At 32.6% G+C, this 22,093-nt stretch overlaps 1 pseudogene; it reads left to right on the forward strand.

Annotated features, from left to right (window-relative positions):
* The first annotated feature begins 6,605 nt into the window (after positions 1-6,605).
* Positions 6,606-10,789, forward strand: LOC123881533 (annotated as a pseudogene).
* The last annotated feature ends 11,304 nt before the right edge of the window (positions 10,790-22,093 follow it).

Genomic DNA, 22,093 nt, shown 5'->3' on the forward strand with positions numbered 1-22,093 from the left:
GTCTCAGGTTCGATTCTCTCTACAAATGCTAGAACAAGGCATGTTCTAATGTTACTTAACCTATTTTCGTCAAAATTAACTAGGAACTAAACATGCATACCAATATAAAAAAAAATAACGTATAAACCCATGTAAATCATAAACGGCAATTAACCAAAATAAATATTTACATAACCATATCCATAACAATTATCCAAAATGAAAAACAAAAAGGAAGAATGTGTCAAGCTAATTATTATAAACCAAATCCTACTGACTAGTAGAACCCGATCTACCCACTCCGAAAATAATGTCAAATTCTTAGTCAACTTCTCGGCAGCCTGGAGTACTTGGTAAATACGAGATTCATATGGAACGTCATCGCTAACCATGAGTCCCTATAGCATGTCTCCAACGCTGGCCAATATAGACAATAGGTTAGATGCCTTGGTGCTCTGACTCGAGGCATCCTCCCGCACAATCATGTAATATGGCATGGTAATCCCTCTAGGAAGAGATTATGTACAAATGTGATAACTTGAAATACAATGTCTTGTAATATGGCGCGGTATCTAATGGATGGAGAGCACGGGTGCCTAGCATATCATCAGTCAAAATACGATCATAGTGTTGGACCCACTGCTGGTCACCAGATTCGCAGAGGCATCTAGGTGACGCGGAATGGTCTGCACGTACCCAAACTGTTGTAGAACCCTCCCAGGAAGATACATGATCGATGACCCTGATCGAACCACATCTGATCCAGTCGAAGTACAAGGCGATCCTCTCAAAATGGTATATATCTCAGTGATCCTCATAACACATCCATGTGACATCATGCGAAAAGCAACCGGTCCATTAACTTCCATATTGCTATTTGATTTGTCTGCCCCTTTTTCGGCTCATATTTACAAGCTTTTGGCATGTGCTCCTTGTATCTCTCAACCTTCACCCCACTGATGTTCTCAAAGTGGTCATATATAGATCCAAGCCTACAAAAACTGCAATACAATACAATATGTGGTATTAGTTCAGACAAGATTTGTTTCGAAATTTTAATGTATCCCAATTCGGTTATGTATACTCCTATTGATATTCTAGACAATCAATAAGAGGTGTTATAATTGGTATTAGAACAGGTCGATCCAGGACCATACCTTGCCACAGGTCAATATAATTCAATAATATGTAGTACGGACCCTTTGGAGTTTGGACTGCTTACTCTGAAATCATCATGTACTAAGCTCAATCAACTCAGTGTCGTGTTTGGTAGGCAGGCTATTACGGTTGATAACTGAAGTGGACCAAGGAGGTCCGAGTAGTAAGAACGTAGTAGAAGCGCAAATGTAGAAGGAGTAAGGAACTTTGGAGATGAATTTTGGAGAGGGGGGTGGAGAAGGTCGTGAGCTGACAGCTGGGATTGCCTACTAAATACGTAGAAAAGGGGCCCGGGCTGTTACAAAAAAAGACGCCTTTTTTTTTTGGAACAGCTAGAGCCCATTTTCTACGTATTTAGTAGGCAATCCCGGCTGTCACCTAACAATCTTTCTGTCAAAAGTGCATACAAATTCTGCAGTACTGATATAGTTGACACTTCCCATCTTCGAGTTAATGGACCATGGAACTTGATTTGGAGAATTTGTGCACCCCCCCAATATAAAGAATTTATTGTGGAGAGTTTGTCGTCACTGTTGTCCTACAAGTGTCCGACTTCGAGACAAGGGGATTGAATGTCCCACGGGCTGTGTCTTATGTGAGGATCATGATGAGGATTCTTTTCATTTGTTTTTTAAGTGCATGAACAGTCTCTACATATGGAGTCAAACCAATTTTGCACAAGCAATAATTCATTCCTCAGAAGAGCAGCCCGACGTTGCTGCTGTCATATTCGCCTTGCTTCAACAAATAGACAAAGCTGGAATCTTTGCTATGATTATACGAAGCATTTGGAATCAACGAAATGACAAAGTTTGGAGCAACAAAGATACACCGCAACAGACTGTTGTTATGCGAGCAATGAATTTTCTTAATGATTGGAAGAATATAAAATATGTTCAAACCTCTACTTCAATAGATATGCAGGTTGAAAAGTCTGTGATTAAGTGTAAAAACCATCTCCGAGGAGATTCAAATGTAATATTGATGCTGCCTTCCCATCTAACAACAATCGCGTTGGTATTGGAATTTGTATACGCGGCGAGACAGGTGCTTTTATACGTGCAAAAATTGAATGGATCGAACCAAGATGTGAAGTTCATGTTGGAGAAGCTCTTGGTTTTCTCTCTGCTTTACGATGGGTGCATGAACTCAATTTGGGTGCTGTTGATTTTGAACTAGACTCCAAATTGGTGGTTGACAGTTTTCGTTATCATAAGAAAGAATTTACGGAGTTTGGCGATATTATTCAAAATTGCAAAGCTACTTTTTCCTCTTTCTATGTAAACTCTAGTGTTGAGTTTGTAAGGAGACAAACAAATGAGGTTGCTCACGCCCTTACTACGGCGACCCCATTTTTAGTTAGTGTCCAAATTATGGATGATATTCCCGATTGTATTGAACATATTTTAATCAATGATATGCTATAATCACTTTATCGTAAAAAAAAAGTCATGATATTTTTGAGTTATTCTATATTAATCACTACATCCGTCCCTAATTATAAGACCATGTTTGACTACTACACGTACGTCAATGCACAATTTTGATCACTAATATCTTTAATTATCTATTAGTAAAAATTATAAATTTTTTAATATTTTGAAAATATTTATCAAAACAAATTGAACAAGATTTTATATGGTAATATTTACATTTATATATTATTAAAAAAATACAGTCAAAACAAGGTAAATGAATAGTACATTTTTGTCGAACAGAGTCTTATAATTAGAGACGGCGCTAGTATTTAATATTTTATATTATGCGTTTTATTCTATCCTCTTTTTTTTCACCAAAAATACGCGATCCACTGGACCGCATAATCTAGTTTGGATGTCATTTCTGACTTTAAGTGGTTTCAATCCCCCTCCCTATCATAGTTGTGGGAGATCGAACTGTGATTCTCTCTATCTAGCCCAACATCAATCACTGGTGGACAAACTAATGATTATTCTGTCATATATTTAGTGTGAGTAATATAGTTAGAAATATCAAGAGACATAAATTTATCTTGGTCCCTGTGAGTTTAGCTTAGTTGGTCCCCGTAAACGCTTTCCAATAGTTACATGATCTCACTTTTTCTTCATTCAGATTGTTATCGAGATCTTCATTTAGATTGTTATCAAGCGAGATTCCACGTTTGTCGAGGTAAGTAACATCACTCACTTCCACTGCTTGTCCAATGTTGTCAATGTATCTAGGTCATAAAGTTGGTCAATAATCACTAGGGGTGCTTGACTCCAAGTATAATATCTTCATATGTAATGTTTCTCGCGTACTCAGATCCTCCTTAATTTAAACAATAAAATATGTCTATTATTATTAGAATATTTTTAATTCATGTCTATTAATATTCTAAGAATAATATACATGTTTTATTGTTTAAATTAGGGAAAATTTGAGTACGCAAGGAATATATATATATATATATATATATATATATATATATATATATATATATATATATATATATGAAGATATTATACTCGTTGGAGTGAAGCACCCTATGATTATTGACTAGTTTTATGACCCTAGATACATTGACAACATCGGACAAGCAATGAAAGTGAGTGATGTTACTTACCTCAACATACGTGGAACCTCACTTGATAAGAATGCAACCGAACTTAATTATGACACCATCATTGGATTGGATGCACCAACATTGTTCTCGATAATGTTAACATAATCCGTGTTGATGGAGAGGAAAAGCACAAACCATATGCACTAAAGCACAAGGAAAGTGTTCTTCATGTTATTAAGATGTCCCTTGTCTTTCTCAAAACAATAGTGTTATACGGTACTAGATTAAAAAGAGAAAAGACAACAATCAAATACGTTCGATCGTTTTCATCTCGTATTACATTACTATACGGTTCTTGTTGTGTTGTAGTAATCTTTGTTACAATTGGCATTCGAATTATTTTTTTCCCACTAGATTGTACTGTTTGCTTTTTTGCTAATTAATAATAATTCAATTTTTTTATATTAAAGTATAATATTTTATTTGAAAATTACTTTACTTCCTTTTAAAGGTTAATTAATGAGAGTTGTGTGCTACGGGGTTATTTTTAATGATGGTCGTTTTGTGAACATTGATAAAGCAACAATGAAGAAATGAAGAATCGAAGGCATAAAGATTTGTTTTACACATTACACCTCCGTATAGTTAACAATTTTCTAATATTAAGAAATTTTGTTTTTAATTATGTTTTTCTTGTGGAAATGAAACAAAATCATGTTAAAAACATTTTTTTAAGTGTTAAAATTAGTTATTTTTGTTCTCAAATTAATTGTCAAACTCGAGTCATGACACTAAAAATTAACGTTTCATGTGTTTTACAAGTTCAAATCACCAATCAAAGTAGTCCATTAATTGTTAATTCGTTACCATAAAAGAATACAACAATTAAACATATTTCAATACAAATGAGTGTGAGGGGAATTGGTTTAACGTGCATACCATTTTCTTAAACTTTATACTATAATTCATGCCTAATGCTTTAATCAATAATCAATTTGCATGCTAAGTTTTCACCGGTCTCTGTTCTTCTTGTGCAGAGACCAGGTTAATAATAAATTCGCTGTTCAAAAAAAAATTGCATGCTAAGCTTAATAATCCCTAAAATCAGTTCTAAGATTATTCTAACTAAGGTTAGAATCTAAAGGAAACTGACCTTGGAAGATTGAGTCCTCTAGACTTGGGTTTTATCAGCAAGGCTCTTTTACTCAATTTCTTTTACTTCAAACTTCAATCCCTTATTCTTGGGATCTTCCTAATGCATCAACAACCTTATCCCATCCAAATTATGTGGAATGTAAGTGAAAAATCACACATGCAACTGCATTTATGGAGTTTTGAGGTGAAATTTTGAGTTTGTTCATGGCTGTAGTGCAAGAGCTAATTTTTCATTTTCATGCAAGAATCAAGTATTCATTGAGTGGAGTGTGGAGAGGAGTGTAGTGTGAGAGAGTGTTTAGGAAAATCAGATTTTTGAATGGAGTGAATGATTACTAGTCAACGTATTAATACGTGTGTTTATATATATATATATATATATATATATATATATATATATATATATATATATATATATATATATAGGTCCAGGATCAAATGACACCAACTAATTTGACATCAAATATTAGACCTCTTAATAACGTTTTAACCGATATAAATTTTATAAAATTCACCGTTGGATTGAAAGTTTATATCATATAGATCATTTGTGTAAAATTTCAGACATATACAAAATCATTTGATATGCTATTGCGACACATAAAGATTAACGGCATATAAAAAAAGAGACAAACCGTTAATTTTGATGTATCTCAATAACTTATCAAATGATTTTGAATTTGTCTGAAATTTTACACAAATGATCTATATGATAAAAACTTTCAATCCAACGGTGGATTTTATAAAATTTATATCGGTTAAAACGTTATTGAGAGGTATAACATTTGATGTCAAACTAATTGGTGTCATTTGATCCTAACTCATATATATATATATATATATATATATATATATATATATATATATATATATATATATATATATATATATATATATATATATATATATATATATATATATATATATATATATATATATTCCAATGATAAACACGCCCTTACTATTCCCTTATCCATAAAACATTGATCTCTTTGTTGTTCCAAAATTCAAATTAATTACCCTATTTGTTATTACTACTCATTGTTAAAGTGGGATGTTGTAATTATTTTTTGTTGGTTAACTTTTTCTATAAAATTACTAACAAAAGAGACATTTGAGAATATGACTAATATAAATGATTCATCACCAACAATGAATTAGTTCAAGTAGTAAGAGTTTTTGGCTCATTAAGCATATAGTCAAGAGTTCGATTTATGACTCATGTGTTTAGAAAGAATTCGATAAGTAGGAGATAGCTCACCTTATGTGTCCAACAGGAATTCAGTTAAGAATAGAGAATCTGCATTATGCGCCTCTATACATAAAACCTAAAATAACATAAACTTATTGAAATATTTGTTTTATTAAAACTTTAAAAGAATTCAAGAGTGTAAGTCTGGTAGAAGTAAATTATTTGTTTTGGTATAAATCATAAATTATTTTTTCATTAGGTTATATTTTTACTATTTTGATAACAGATACTAAGCCAAATTTAGATATATTTATATACATATTTAAAAGAAATAATTTTTCTTTAATAAAAAAAATTACTTTAATTTATTTTACCATTCAATGAATAAGAGATTTTTGTTTAATCCAAGATTCTATTACAAAAATATTTCCTATATAATACTCAAATGTTGCCTATATATTATTATAATCATATCTCCACTTTTCACTTCACAACAATATTGTTCTTGATTAAAAAAAATATTAAACAACTATACGGTTCTCTTCAGCTTTACACATTTTTGTTGAGTATACTAGTGTTTCTTATCTTATATATAATATGAAGGGATTATATATCTTTTTAATATTTGTTATTGCTTCACACTGCTTGTGTGCTAGAATAACTCCTAATGCATATTCTTCCTTTGATGTTCTTACATATGGTGCCATCGGGGATGGAAAAACCGATGATTCAAATGTATAATTTTCCTATTTCATATATATATAATTTTTCATGAGATTATGAGGATTATACTTAGTTATACGTATACTATATTTCTTATATGTGATTACATTTCTCATATCTAACTCTATTTTAAACTTTTTTTTTCCTTATAAAGGCATTTTTGAAAGCATGGGACAATGTGTGTGGACTGAAGGCACCCCAACACTAACTATACCTGAAGGCAAAACATACCTATTACAACCCTTGTTGTTCAACGGTCCTTGCAAACCCGCAAATATTACAATCGAGGTACTGGTAATAAACGACTTATTAAAAATTAAAAATTAGCCCATGACGTGGTCCATCCGGATCCTCGGCTGCAGCTTTGTCTGCTGCTCTCCCTGCTGCTGTACACTAACCGTTGGATTTACTGTTCCTTTACTCAAAGGCTGGATTGCCTTGGCTCTATTATTCAATGTAGCGCACATGATAAATTTTTCATTGAAGCTTGTGAATAGTCATCTGCACACACATTATTTTAATTTCTTTTTGAATTTAATTTATATGCATCATCGGTGTAAAGTTATTTTACACAAGCGTCCAATAATATACTGACACATCATGTATGGTAATTAAAAACACATGATGTGTCACATTCATTAAATGACGTGACAATACATCATTTGATGTATGTGTAAAAAATCTTTACACCGACCGTCCACAACAATTAAACTTTTTATTTTTTTAAAGTATAAATTTCCACTCGGGTTTTTGTTGTGGAACTCAAACAAAATAATGCTTAAAAATATAATTTGTTATATATGTTAAATTTATATACAAAGAAAATAAATATTTAATGATGTGTTTACAACATGACTAAAAATTTGTGACGGAAAATATTTGGAGACCAAAATTTGTTAAAATTTTTTTTAGGAATTAAAAAAAAAATCTATACATTTATAGAGACGAAAAAATTATATAATCCAAAAAAATGTTGTTTACCAAAAATGTTTGTTTCAAGTACCTACAAAAAAATTTAGCAAATTTTAGTAATCCAGAATATTTTAAATTTTTATAGGAGAATTTCCTGTAATATTATAAACAAAATGAATGCAAAAATTCATTCAAAAATATGGAGTAGGCATGAGTTGGCTTAAATACATGGACAAAAAATTGTGACAAAAAATTGTGACAAAAAATATTTGGTAGACCAAAACTTGCGAAACTAAATTTACTAATATTAACATATAAAATAAATATATTTTTAAGTATCATAATTTAGAATTTATAGAGTAGTTTTTTTTTTTTGACAATATAGAACAGTTTTGTTAAAACAATATTAAAATAATATGTACACATGACTATTCACACCTTCAATGAGAAATTATTATGTGCGCAACATTGAATAATAACAGCAAGACAATCCAACGGTTGAGTAAAAGAAGAGTGAATCCAAGGACTAATGCACAGCAGCAGGGAGGGCAGCAGACAAAGCTGCAGCCGATGATCCAAATTGTGACGTGGTAGCAAATTGAAATTAAAAATTAGTCGAGGTACCCGCAACTATTTGCACAATTATTTTTTTCAAAAAAAAAATGAATATTTAAATTAAAAATTTAATATATTACTAAATCCTTAAAAAATAATTTTAACATGAAATTTGTTAAGATTGGTATGTTTGAAATTTTTACCAATTATTCTCCTAACGATTAAATAATTTTAGTTGATATGTACAATGATTAAGGATATTGTTTTTTAATTGACAGCTTAAAGGAAATATTACTGCCCCAAGAGTAGTTGAAGATTGGAAGTTTAGAGAAGATAATACAACATGGATAAAGTTCTCATGTATAAATGGACTTATTATCGTCGGAGGGGGAAAGGTTGATGGTCAAGGTTCTCCATGGTGGATTAAGTATCCTAAAAAGTCTAATGAAAATAATAAGCCAACTGTGAGTTTCATAAACATGATAGATACCATTTGAATTTGGATATATATATATATATATATAGGATTTAATTGATATGCACCGACGGTGTAAAATGATTTTACACTGTCAACCAATACCAACCATGTTTTCCGCCACATCACCCCACTTCACTCCACTTTCTTAATATGACATGGCAAAATAATGGTTGTTTATTGGACGATTGTGCAAAACTATTTTACACCGTCGGTGCATATTAATTAAACTCATATATATATATATATATATATATAAAATTTAAACTACATTGGTATATTTTAGAAGTATATATATAAGGAGAATGTTAACTTGTGCCCTTAAGGACACATGTTAAGAAGATAAATGTGGGAAAAATTTATTGAACTTGGTGTATTCAATTATCTAAATATTAAATTATTTGTATCATTAAATGCTATATTTCTATTTTTAGGTAGCTTAACATATACATATAATATTTACATGCAGGCAATTCGATTCTATAATTGTCACAATCTAACACTTAGCAACCTGTCTCACGTTGATAGTCCAAGAAATCATATAAGCATAAATCATTGCAAAGACGCTTCAATATCCAATCTTACTATAATAGCACCTGCGGATAGTCCTAACACTGATGGGATTGATATCGGATTATCAACCAATGTGCTCATTAATAATTCAACCATCATGACAGGTAATAATTCGGTCTTGTTAACATGTGCCCTTAGGGCACATATTAAGATATACCAAAATAGAAATTCAACATTTAATGATACAAAGAAATTTAATGCTTCAAAAGTCAAAATGCACAAATTAGCATTTAATAATTTCTATTTTTGCTTCCTTAATATGTGCCTTAAGGGCACAAATTAACATTCTCCTTATATTATACTTCTCTGTCCCAAAATATAAGGGAAAATTGGTCAAAGAAACTTGATGTATTTGATTAAGAAATTGGACTAAATACATCAACTTTAGTTGACCAATTTTCCCTTATATTTTAGGACGGAGGGAATAATACATAGCTTCAAGTCTAGAATTATTTATGATCACTATGAATATTTATTACTCATCTATCTCATTTTGATTGTCCTTAACTTTATTTTATTTTTACTATTATTTTATAATTAATACAAATGCATTTTTCAATTATACTCATAACTATTATTAATTTTTTTTTATTTTTTTTTAGCAAAGTTAGATTGATCATAGAGTTATAGTTGTAATTGGATTAGCTTAAAGATTTATTTTTTTTGTAATTTCATCTTGATTTCCTTTAATCATTGTCCGTTAAATTTTTAGGTGACGATTGCATTGCAATTAACAATGGTTCAAGCTTCATCAATATAACTGATGTTTTTTGTGGACCTGGGCATGGCATCAGGTCAATTCAATTTAAATTAATATTTAGAGTTCAATAACTTTTACATTATACATGTTTTAGTTTGATTAACATTGTAACTCTTTGTTATTGGTGACTTTAGTGTCGGTAGCCTCGGAAAAGATAAAACATATGCTACGGTAGAACATGTACATGTAAAAAATTGCACCTTTAATGGTACTACAAATGGAGCTAGAATCAAGACATTTAAGGTAAGAATACATTAAATGAAGTTGATCAAATAGACGATTGTAGTGATTAATATGTAATATATATGATAAAAAGTGTATAAGTGATAGAGTTCTTTATCTTATAAATAAATTTGTAAAATTGAGTTAGACCTGAATTCAAAATATTCTAAGAATAATAAACATGTTTTATTGTTTAAATTATAGGGTGGATCCGGGTACGCGAGGAACATCACATATGAAGATATTATAGTTGTTGGAGTTAAGCACCCTATGATTATTGACCAGTATTATGACCCTAGAGGCAACATTGGACAAGCAGTGGAAGTGAGTTATGTTACTTACCTCAACATACATGGAACCTCACTTGAGAAGACTGCAATCGAACTTAAATGTGACACCATCATTGGCTGCACCAACATTGTTGTCGATAATGTTAACATAACTCGTGTTGATGGAGGGGAAGCACAAACCATATGCACTAAAGCACAAGGAAAATGTTCTTCATGTTATCCAGATGTCCCTTGTCTTTCTCATAACAATAGTGCTATATGGTGGTACTAGATTAAAAAGAGAAAAGGCAACAAATCAAATACGTTCAATCAGTTTCACCTCGTATTACATTAATATACGGTTCTTATTGTGTTGTAGTAGTCTTTGTTACAGTCGGCATTGGAATTTTCTTTTTCCACAACAATTGTACTGTTTGTTGTAACAAATGGCCAAGCTTATTCATTATCACAAGCCAAGAGACTTATATAGTTTGGGTACATTGGGTCTAGAACAAACTAACACAACTTGGGCTTGAGCTTAAGGCCCAATCCAACACTATAGACAACATACTCTCCCCTAATTGAACAATTACACAACAATTAGAGGGCAAAGAAAGCAAAAGAAACAGATTACACAAAGCAAAAAACAGAACACAGTTCAGTGCTCATGCGCGCGCCTCGCAGCCAAATTGCAGGCCTCACCCTACCTTGAACCATACAAGCAATGTTGCACTGCTCCTTGACTTGACTTATGCTCCTATCATTCCCAAACCAGTTTTAAGCTTGAGAAATGATTCCAACTTCAATGGTTTAGTCAGTAGATCAGCTAGTTGATCCTCAGATTTGCATCCTCAAATTTGCAATGAATGAGCTCCATTGTTTCTTCCTTCACAAGGTTTCTCAAGAAGTGAAACCTGGTGTCTATATGTTTACATCTTCATATGCATTGAATGAGCTCCATATGCATTGGCAATGAATGAGCTCCATATGCATTGACAAGCACATGAGGCAGCTGCAACATATTCAGCTTCTGTGGTTGATAGAGTGACAATGGCTTACTTCTTTGAAGACCAAGAAATAGCACCTGAACCCAACATAAACACATAGCCAGATGTAGATTTCCTGTCATTCAAGTCTCCTGCATAGTCAGAGTCTGCCCAACCAACCAGCTCAAGTGATTTTCCTGCTTCACTTTGGTACATGATTCCATCAGTCAGAGTACCTTTTAAGTACCTTAGAATTCTCTTCAGAGATGCAAAATGCAATTCAGTAGGCCTATCCATATACCTAGCAACCAGGCACACGGAGTAAGCCAGATCAGGTCTTGTTGCAAGAAGATACATTGAGCATCCAACCATTTGCTTAAATTTCTTTGCATCATTAACTTTTCCATTTTCATCTTTTATTAACTTGCAACCAGGTACAATGGAGCTACTTACTTTATTGTAGTTTTCCATACCAAACCTACTCAAAATCTCTGAAGCATACTTGTGTTGATTAATGAATATACCCTTCTCAGATTGTGTTACTTCTACTCCAATGAAGTATTTCATTTTTCCTAAGTCTGTCATTGCAAACTTCTTTTGCATTGAATTTTTAAATTCATCCATCATCAAGGTGTTATTGCCAGTATATATGAGATCATCAACATATAAACTAATAATAATTACCTTTCTATTGTCACCATACTTCACAAATAAGGTGTATTCAGAGGAGCATTTTTCAAATTTTTCAAGCTTGAACCAATTTTCAATCTTACTGTACCATGTTCTAGGGGCTTGCTTCAAGCCATAGAGTGTTTTGCTTAACTTGTACACTTTGTTACTTTCTTTCTGATATCCAGGTGGCTGCTCCACATAAATGGCTTGCTTCAAGTAAGAAGGCACTCTTCAAATCTAGTTGGAATACATTCCAATTCTCCTGAGCAGACAAGGCTAGTATAGTTCTGATGGTATCTCATCTAGCAACTGGAGCAAAAACCTCATCATAATCTATACCATACTTCTGATTATAGCCCTTAGCTACTAATCTAGCCTTGTACTTGTCAACTTCCCCTTTTTCATTGTATTTTGTTTTGTAAATCCACTTAACACCAATGATATTTGCATCTTCTGGTAAAGTAGTCAGTTTCCAGGTTTTATTTCTTTCAATGGATTCTATCTCCTGATTCATAGCATCTATCCACACCTGAGACTTTGTTGCTTCATCATATGTCTTAGGATCTTCATTTGAGATGTATGCAACTAAGTTTTGGAGCTCATCATCCAGGTCACTTCCAGTTACAAAGTCATTAAGGCCCTGTGGAGGTCTTCTATTTCTTGGTGGTAACTAATATTGAACTACATCATCCCCATCACTTGAAGTATGCATATCTTCATCTGACTGTTGATTGTTTTCAACTGCATTGTCAATTTCATCTTGTGTATGGGCAGCTCCTGGTACATTGATTTCTTCAGCAATGTAATCATCATCATCAACACTTTGATCTTCTTTCTCTTTACTATTATCCCAGTTCCAGCATTTGTTTTCTTCAAACACCACATCCCTACTAATAATGATCTTCTCTGTTTCAGGATTGTAAAGTTTATAAGCTTTGGATTCTTCACTTAATCCAAGATGAACACATTTGATGCTTCTACAGCTTACTTCTCTGATTATCTGGAACATGAACATAGACAATGCATCCAAACACTCTAAAATGATGCACATAAAGCTTATTTCCACTCCAAGCTTCTTCTGGAGTGGTGTTTTTGACTGAGAGTGTAGGGCTTCTATTCATCACATAAATGACCCATTTCAATGCTTCAGGCCAGAATTCTTTTGGTACCTTCCTTCCCGCCAACATACTCCTAACCATATTCATCAAGGTTCTATTCTTCCTTTCAGAAACACCATTTTTCCGAGGTGTATAAGTTGTTGTTAACTGTCTCTTGATGCCTTGATTACTACAAAATTCATTGAATGCAGTTGAGAGATATTCACCTCCTTTATCAGTTCTCAAACATTGCAAAACACAGCTAGATTATTTTTCAACCATTATCTTAAATTGTTTGAATATTTCAAAACAACTAGATTTTTCTTTCAAAGGATAGATCCAAGGTTTTCTAGTCATATCATCAGTGAAGGTTATGACGTTTTCTTTACAACTTTTTGAACAAGCGCTTTCTTTACAACTCCCGTCCAGGTCACAATATCCATTAGTCTGCATTGGAGAACTTGGACAAAAGACGTATACCTGTTTCAACCATTAGATGCAGGCTTGATATGACCACATATGTCAGAGTGAACCAGCTCTAACTTCATTCTTGCCCTCCATGTTGCTTGCTTAGGAATGACATCCCTGTGTTGCTTGCCAGTCAAGCAATCTGCACAATTTTCATCAAGATCAGGTAGAGTTGGTAAACCCTTTACCATTTCCTTTTTTGCCAGTGTATTCAGCCTTTTGATGCTTAGGTGCCCATATCTGTTTTGCAAGCATCTAGGTGAAATAACAGTTGCAAGCATCTTGTTTTCTAAGCAATTATTAAAGAAACAAAAATGGTAATATAAAGTAGTGCATTTAATCCTTACAAGTTTAAGAAAACAATATTTTGTATTTAATTTTTTGTTTTCATTTCTATTTTTATTTCTTAACTAATTGGTAAATTTTTCAGTACCCATTTTACTTAATATAAATACTAATTATTAATTATGAACCTATTAGAATTTTGCGCGTAGTAGTGATGAATATTCCAAACAAGATACCGGGATTAAATCTTGGTGATCAAGTTTCTGAGTCACTGTAGTGTCACACTCGTTACTCTTTATAACATCACACCCTTCTTCTTTTTCTTCTTCACTCCATCAACAATCATTTCTATCACTTTCTCTCTCTAGTTTCTCTCTCTTGTTCACAAACATGTCTGCAGAAATGGAAGAAACCAGATCAAACATCAAACCTCAAGCCACACAAACACTTCTCCCACCAAGAAGAGGACTAGTCAAGATCAGAGTACTCAAGAGTCTTGTCAAATCCGCTACGGCTTTTGCTTCTTTATCCGGTGATGGTGGTCGGAAAAATAGTAACGGTAGCGGGACTGAAGACGGAGATCATTCCCCTTCTTCTTCGCCACCGATACCGATTGGATATAATTCCGATCAGAATAACTAATGTTCCATGTTTCCTATTATGTCTCTGCAAAGAGTGTTTTTTGTTTCCTATTATGTTGGTGTTTTTGTTTTTTGTTTTTATATGAAAAAATAGAAAGGGGGAAAAAAGAAAAAGGAAATTATATGGTTAAGTTAGTTATTTTATAGGGATAATATTTGCAGAGACACTGATTTGTATAATTGTATATGTATGAGAAAGTATGATTGTTGTATAAAATTTTGAAGTTTAATTTTGCTTTGATCTTCTTTCTTCCCTTTCTGTTTTGAATTTAATTAATCTAATTTTTTATGAGATTTTAGTGGGTAATTAATTGTAATCGATTGTGATGAATGAACTGATGGTGCTACTCATGATATCTTCCTCTTCAGGCTGATTCCCAGTTGTTACTTTTATTGAATTTTTTTTCTTTAATGTTGAAAAAAAATTGTATTAATCATCCTATTACTAGTGGATGGTGCTCATAATCCGGAGTTTAGCGGGTAAGTAAAGTCTGATCAAAGTATCCCATCATCTGATTGGTGACAATTTTTTTTGTCCAAAGTGAGAAATTTGAGTCGAATCCGCACCCTTAACAATGTTTCTGATAACTATCAACCGAACTACTTTGACCGACGATTGCTGCAGCTTTAATTTGGGTGAATCCCAAGTTTATTAAAATTGTCGAACAAGGAAATCTCCCTGTTTTGAGTTTCTGGTGTTTGCTCTGTTTCTTTGACCATTTCTTTTATTCTCCAATTATTATTATTTTTAAAATAGAATTTAGAGATAGTGATAATGTTTTTTTATGTTCCACACTTCCACTGATTCTTATATGTGTTCTCTCTCCAAGTCACATTTTCCTGAATGAGTGAGTAAATATCCTATATGCACTTACCCAAAATAAAACCCTATATGCAAGATTGTTTGGAGTTGAGATCCACTCCATTTTCTTATCCTCCATTTCCTCCAGTTTTTTAACCGATGAATGACACGTGGCAACTAAAAATTTCAATGGTTGAGATTAAAAATCCTATGAACAAACAACAGCAGCATAACAAACAACAACAACAGTCGTGTTTTGTCGACTGTCGCTTCACCATCTCTCTTTGCCTTGATCGTCGCCGCTGTAGCGCCGCCATCCTTCTTCTTGCAATGAAATCTCACCGCCATGTCTGTCAGACAATCTTGCCGCCATGAAATCTCGCCACCATTGCACTTCCTTCTTGAATCGTTCATGTAGTTATTTTGGATATATTTTGTAATCAATTTTTAGGATTCAATTGAGGTTGATAATCAGAAGAAAACAAAAGTAAATTTAGGCTTTTGGCTGTGTAATACTGTGATTCTAAGCTTCATCAACAAAACAATACTCTTTTCTCTTCTTCATCCAGATTTCAACAAACAGTAACAGAGAACTTACGATCGATTCCCACATTCCCTTCTCTTTTTGCCGATTTGCTTCCCTTTATTCCCAGTTTCAGATTGATTGAATATTAAGGGAGATTATTGAAATTGAAGAGATTAAAATTATATAAAGTAAGAAACACTAAAAATGTAAGGTGATGATGACTGTGTTGTTTATAAGTTAGAGGTGATGCAAGAAGATGGAAGCAAGTTGTCGTTGATGGAACAAAGGTTGTTGTTGGTTCGCAAGAGTTTTATGTTTCTGTGTGGGTTGCATAAGTTGAGGGGTTTCAATCTCAGCCATCAAATTTTTTCACTGCCACATGTCATTCATCAAAAGAGAAACTGGAGCAAATGGAGCATAAGAAACTGGAGTGGATCTGGACTCGATTGTTTGAGCTTAATTAAAAGTATTGAATAATTTATTATTTTGTGGATAAAATACTATTTTAGACTTTTCTTAATGAATTATTTTAGATAATTTGTACTTAAACAAAAAGTTATATTAAAAAGTCATTAGGTTTGGTCTAGTGGTTAGGGATTTAGGTAGTACGTTATAGGTCCTGGGTTCGATTATCAGTTCATTATAACAAAAAAAAAAGTTATGTTATAATTTAGTAATGAACAAGAATTTCACATTTCCTTTTCGGTCTTTTGTCCCTAATATGTTCCATCCAACTATATCGTTCTATCTCTTTTTTTCTTTTAGTAGATCAAACGGATCAAAAAATAAAAACATACGCTTAGAGTTAAAGTGATCAACACTTCTATTTATATGTATAACTTATGTATATTATTTTCATTAAAAAAAAAAAAAACTAACGGTAGATTTTTTTTTTATAGTTACTATCTTAACAACTTGTAATAGAGGTTCTGAAGGGTGTTTGGGAGGAACGGTCATATATGGCACCAAAATCTTAGGGGCGCCAATTTATTTATTTTTTGCTTGTGTATGTGCGCGAACACATGTGCGTGGGTGCATACATATGTGATAAAATAAATAAATAACATAAATAAATTTTAAAATAGGCTTAAACTTTGATAATCTTGATAGTGAAAGTGAATTCTGGTATTTGATCAATTATAGAATGTGATAACTCACTCTTGGGGAAGAATGTTGAGTTTCAAGCGAGTGATTAAATTTTACAACGACTATGAATGATAGTAATGTTGAATTTATAAGAGGCGACACATGAATATAATGTTATGGGTGGAGATGTGACGTCTCTCTCTTATAGTCTTAGAGCATTGACCCGTTGCTACTCCCGGTGCACTCCAGACTCCCCAACAAGTAGGTATCAAAGTCATCGTTCGGCTTGATCGGGAGCGAGAGTGGATCTTGATATTTGATCAATTATATGATGTGAGAACTCATTGGAGAATGTTGGGTTTCAAACGAGTGATTAAATCTTATATCGACTATAAATTAGAATAATATTGGATTTATAAGAGATGACATATGAACTTAATGTTTTAGGTAAAAATGTGACTCTCGCTCTCTTATGGTCCCGAGGTATTGATCCGTTGTTACACTTTTCTTCAGACTCCCCAACAAGAAATAAAATTGAGAAGTCTTGAAAATGTCATGTAGGTTAAGTCTTTATCACTAAAAGACTGGCGAAATTCTATAAAATCCACTTTAGAGAACTATCCATCATACTTTAGAGAAGAACTATATCCATCAAGTTTGAAATATTTTTGATACCAAGGTCTTTTTCAAAAGCTATAAAAACATTTTTTTTTTACAACAAGCGATAAAAACATTTAAAAAATTATGATTGTTTTAATTGAGTATAGTGAAACTTGTTTCAATTATAATACTACAAAAAAATTATGATTGTTTTAATTTAATACTACAAAACTTTTTCTTAAACAGAAAAATCTTTTAAATCTAATTTCTTTTTTGGAAATCATAATTCGATATGATACTATGTTTTTGTTGACTCTTGTTTTTTGTTGAATTCCTTATTCCTAGTGAAATTGTGGTGTAGACATTTTTATAATGTGCTTATTGAAACTGTACTCACATAGTCACATGCTACATACAAATCATCACTATGGATTTATTCAATGTGCTCAAATATAACAATCTTTTGGAAAATATCTTCGATTCAAATTAGCATTATATTCTTGATTGAAATTTACACCTGAGAAAGATCAGATTCGTGAATGATTGATTAAAAAAGTGAAGTATACTAGTACAGTTAAAAGCTTTGAATTGAATCAATAATTGAAAAGAATCAATTGTAACTGTTTATAGGATAGAAAATAGGAATGAAAATGACAAGCACTTGCAAATGGATTCTCAACCATTTCCATTTTAGCATTTTAATAATAGTGAACAAATCAAAATATATACTGTAATTAAGTGAAAATAATGGAGTCCTTTGGCCTTTGCCCTCTTTATTCAACAAAAAGAATAAAAAAAATTGGATTCCTTTTATTAACATAGATTCACTTCAAAATTTATTCCTTCGAATTTCTAACTATGTAATTGTGATTGATCTTAAGTAGTTAATAAGTCTTTTACAACGAATTGTTTCAAAGAATTCGAGTTTAATTCTGAGAGGAACAATTGTTGACTATATTTTACTCACCTCGTGACTGAATTCCAAATTATCAAGATTCTTCCTTAAAATATGTAGGATTAATACCAAGAAAAAAAATCATAATTATGTGCATAGAAGTTAATTTTTAAAAAGATATAAGCATTCAGTGTCAAAAAAAAACATTCAAAGTTAATTTTTAAAAATATAATATAACCTAAAAAATGACTTTCAAGAGTAAACTTCTAAATAAAAATAGTTGAAAATTAAACTAGAACTTTAAGTCAACGGAAGATTTGACTGAAGAGATTTACTTTTGTCACCCTCCTGACTAGGCATGGCAATGGGGCGGGGCGGAGACGGGTTTTGCCCTCCCCAAACCCAAACCCATAAAGTTCGGGTTTCCCCAAACTCATCCCAAATTCGAGCGAGGATAAAATTGATAACCCCAAACTCATACCCAACGGGGATCGGGTATTCCCATCGGGTTTCGGGTATCCCCATTACGCATCTTTCCACATGGATTTAGATTATATTTTAGTATTTTTTATTAAAAAAAAGGTTAAATGTCCAAAATTATTTTCTCTCAACAATATTTTTTTAAATAAAGAAAAAAAAATAGAGAAAATGACTTGTTTAATACTCAAATTAAAATAAAAAATAAATATATGAACGTAATTTAAGAGATTGTTTAAACGTTTCTAATTTAAAAGAGGTGAAATCTTGGTTAAAAAAAAAAAGGTGAAATCTAATTTTTGAAATCGGGAAAAACCCAAACCCATCTTTTGAAATCGGGAAAAACCCGAACCCAAACTCAGTCAACTCGGGTTTTCCTCGTCAAAGCGGGTATGGTTTGGGTGGGTACCCGCGGGTATGAGTTTTATTACCATGCCTACTCCTGACTCTAGGGCGCGCCCTACGAAATTACCAATATACCTCCGTCCGCTACTTAAGTAACGGAATATTGTCCGTCACTTAGGTAGCGGATACCCTATGATGTTTTTCCGTCCGCTACTTAAGTAGCGGACAGCTATTTGCCAGAAAGAAATATAATAAAAAACCAGACCATAAATTATATAACAATAATTACGAGCATTACATAAGCAATAGAATTTGACATAATATAAACATGAGAAAGAGTTTACAATAAATTGAGGTCCCGATTGTAACCTAAACAAATATTAATGTAACCTAAAAAAAAAAAATTGAGGTCCCGACCTTTTACCACCAAGTGATTCATATCGATTAGTCGTAGGAACACTTACCAGTTACCACTATGACTAATCAACCACGGAGTATGAACCTTTTAACACCTAAACTAAAAAAAAATTAAGAGAAGATATGAGAATGAAGAAATGAGAATGATGGAAAAAATGAAAGGAAATGTCTCAATTTATAGAATTTTCGCTTCAATTCTATTGGATGAACAAAGTAACAACCTCCTTAATGGCCAATAAATCGTCCTTGACCATTGAATGTTACTAAAGAGTACTAAAGAGCACTAAATTTCTGGCCACCGTCCATCCGCTACTTAAGTAGAGGAACCATTTTTTAACCGTTACAACATTCCGCTACTTAAATAGCGGACATTAACTGTATAGTCCATGACCAAAATAACAAAAATTAAACATACTAACATTACCAAAAAAAGAAAATAAACATAAGAAGGGAAAGCGAAAGGTATGCCTTCAGGATACTGAAGGTGCCTATTTATAGGCATTTTGGCTGCACCAAGGGCCAATTAAAATTGATCACTTGGCGGACCTTTGACCGATGCAGGAGCTTTTGACCATAGAGTAAAATGTTGGATGAACTTAATGACCCTAATCCCTGAATGTGAAAGCTAGTTGTTGACTTAATTGCTACTCAAGCAATTGTCTCTAGAGCAATATAATCCACCCCATTTTTAGATGATGAAAAAAGATTCCGTCACACAATGATTCAGTCTTATAGGATTTTAATACCCTTTTAAATCTTGATTTATAAAATTGAAGGTTCAGTTTATTTTTTAAGCAAATATCGGTACGAAAGAGGGTCTTGGGACAAAACACATTTGCTCAATTATTAAGTTTCTTTTTGTTTTTATCAAGACAAAGATTGGATATTTTTTGAATAATCAAGGATGATAAAATGGGTATCTCAACATGCATGAATGCAAATATGTGTGGAAAGAAAGTTCCAAAACTTACCGTAGCAAACGAAAGAGGGTATCTTTCAGGGTTCTCGGCACATAGCATACTTGTTACATAATAATATTGTCTGAAAGAACTGTCATCACTCACAACAACAAGTTTGTAGGATGCATACCAGAGAGGCTATACCACCTATATGATCGATCGATTCAATGCTGCATAACCGAGAGGCAAGTTATAAGAGTTCACAGGTATTCCATTACTAAATCCAAGACTTGCATTTATAATTATCAACAAAAATCTAGTGCTATCTAATTATTTTACAACCACCTGCAGTTAAAAACATTGACAAAACTACCTCAGTATGGTTTCGTCCGATGATCACAATGCAAGAATATCTTTATATGACATAGGTGGTCTGCATAATGACATACATATACCAGATAAATACTGTGAGAAATAGTTCAGACACCAAAGAGTTAGAAAAATGGGTGGCCTGAATGATCAATAATGAGAAAAATGGGCAAAGTTATATTCAAGGGACAGACAAACAAGTCCATGCCTCCGTGGACCATATTGAAGGGTGATATACTCGTGAAGGAAACAAACGTTTTGGCCTTACACTATATACTGTATATAGTACTATGTTTTTTTACTCTCCACATGCCGTGCCTATATATATGTGGATGTGGATTATTACACATTTAATTTAGGCCTCGGCTTTTTAAAAAAAGTTAAGCCAGAGTTACACATTTAAAATTAAGCCTTAGTTTATTACAGTCTGATCTTACTTGATCGGAATCGACGTGGTCGGTGGTTCAAATAAAATTAAGCCATACAATCTGATATTACATTTAAAATTAAGCCTTATTTTATATAGTATCCGATACGCAATCAACTTTGTATCCAAATAACTCTGAATTAAATATAGACTTGTCCATGGACCATGGACTATCTAATGGTACAAAAGATCATAGTATCTCTTTACCAAATACTCTATCTCTCAACACATATTATATCAGTTCAAAAACGGGTTACTGTACATGGACTATGGACTAATTATCATCCTACAAATGCTTTAGAAGTTTACTAATGAGATCTTGCCTATGAACAAAAGTTAGGTGGAATTTATGCAAAGAAATAAAGGCAGTGAACTGCACATAAAAACTTACCAAAATATTTCCTATTTACTGAAATGAAGCTATGAGTGTCTAAATTGCTCCACTTTTAGAGGTAACAACATCCAGTAGGCATATATATTTGAAGATCATCCAAGTTGGGGGCAGCTTTGGATGCTCAACTCTTTCTCATTAGCCAAATGCAACAGGCATATGAAACACAAATGTGGAGATACGTCAGTAACAGTTGCAGCAGCATTGCATTCA

Source organism: Trifolium pratense, linkage group LG4 (assembly GCF_020283565.1).
Source record: "Trifolium pratense cultivar HEN17-A07 linkage group LG4, ARS_RC_1.1, whole genome shotgun sequence".
NCBI lineage: Eukaryota > Viridiplantae > Streptophyta > Magnoliopsida > Fabales > Fabaceae > Trifolium > Trifolium pratense.